At 32.8% G+C, this 1813-nt stretch overlaps 1 non-coding gene across 1 annotated transcript; it reads right to left on the reverse strand.

Moving 5' to 3' along the window:
- Positions 1 to 1368: 1368 nt before the first annotated feature.
- LOC147947543 (small nucleolar RNA R71) lies at positions 1369 to 1475 on the reverse strand. Its single transcript, XR_015595689.1, has one exon. It is a non-coding gene; the product is annotated as a small nucleolar RNA R71 (small nucleolar RNA).
- Between the last annotated feature and the right edge of the window lie 338 nt (positions 1476 to 1813).

Here is a 1813-nt window from a genome sequence, read left to right on the forward strand (position 1 = left end):
ATAAAGAGTTTGAAATTAAATAAATTAAATATATAAATTATGAAGTACGTAAAATAAATCAAATAAAAAATATTACCATTTGTGCAAATTTTTTTTGCGCTTCACTACATATTACCATCTAGTATATATGTAATAATCAAACTATTTGATAATCCAAAGGACTGGAGTTCCCTGAACGTGGACACTAGTGAATATGACATGTAAAGAAAGCATAGGCAAGTGATAGATCTCTTTTGGCTTACGTGTTTTCGACTTTATTTTCTATGGTGTATTCATTTGGAGCGCCAAATATTTGGGCATAATGATGTGGCACCTAAACATCTTTTATTTCCAGATAAGGGTAGCAAAATCTAAGTAATAGAGCTGAAGTGGCGTATCTGTTTGTAGTGGTCTGTGACAGCTCCACGTGTCAAAAAGAAACCACTGCTCGCATTTGCCACTAACTCAGGAAACCAAACACCAGTCTGTTCACGCTTTTCACCTCTGTCCGGATAAGTTTCATGTCTAAATTTCTCTTTACGAAAGGACAAAAGAAAGATCCGTATCTTTGAAAACAGCTTAATTTCCACACAAAAAAAAGATCGGTATGTTGGCTATATCATATATCAAGAGATAAATAACATAAGGTTAATGTGTGATATGAGAATTTTTATCATATATATTTATATTATTTTATAATATAGGTTTGGTTTTTAAAATCAAAATTATCATTAATATTACAAATTTTTAAATTTAGACTATTGTAGTATTTATTTAAACAAGATATTTTATTTAACCTTTTTTAAAACATCAAATTTCCTTTATGACGACAAAAGATATATCGTTAAAATCGCAAAAAAAAAAAAACTGACCTTATGATATTGTTAAACTGTCTTTGTAAATGTCAAAACGACATCGTTTAGTTACAACTTTCTAATTCAAAAACAAAACAAAATCCTAATTTCTTTAAATTCCGAATTCTATTTGTGTGCCCCAAATGTAAATAGTGAGAAATAAGGGTGTGATTATATTTTTTTATCGTATTTTTTTCCGTGGGTTTGATGATATTTATCATAGATGGAGTTGAAGCTCTACAACGAGAAGATTCACATAGTCTATGAAAGATCAGACCCATTTTGTAATATAATAATAAACTAGTGATCTCATACTTACTAACCAACTAACTACATTCAAACGAAATAACCAAACATTAAACCAACAAATTCAATAACCAAATGAATAATTCAATAACATCTAACTGAAACTATCCGACCCATTTTTGTTTTTAATATCCATATAACTGATCCCATACTCACTCAACATAATCCCAACTCCATAACTCACTATCTCATACTCACTATCAAATTCTTCTCCAACTCCATCACTGCAAGGCTGTAGAATTATATCTTCAGCTTTGTAAAGAACAATAACTAGACGTTTAGTGAAGCTTGGAAACATTTCAAGGGATATGTTGGCCGGTGCCCGAATCATGGATTCAGCAATGCTTCCAACTCAACACTCTCTACCGCGACATAGTCTCTAAGATACGAATGTTGTTGGACACCACCAGCAATGGGAACTTCCTCAACAAGAAAGTTGATGAAGGTTGGGCACTCGTGGAGAATTTGGCCCAATTTGATGGGCATTATAATGAAGATTATGATTGCACCATATGCTCTTCTCGTGACGACGATGCAAAGTACAACAGGGACATGAAAGCCCTCAATGAGAAGTTGGACAAACTAATTCTAAACCAGCAGCAACACGTCAACTCCGTCTCTGAAGAAGAACAATATCAGTAGGATGGGGAGAGTATTCAGCTTGAAGATGTACA

The sequence above is a fragment of the Camelina sativa genome, chromosome 3, assembly GCF_030686135.1.
Source record: "Camelina sativa cultivar CO46 ecotype springtype chromosome 3, ASM3068613v1".
NCBI classification, from domain to species: Eukaryota; Viridiplantae; Streptophyta; class Magnoliopsida; order Brassicales; family Brassicaceae; genus Camelina; species Camelina sativa.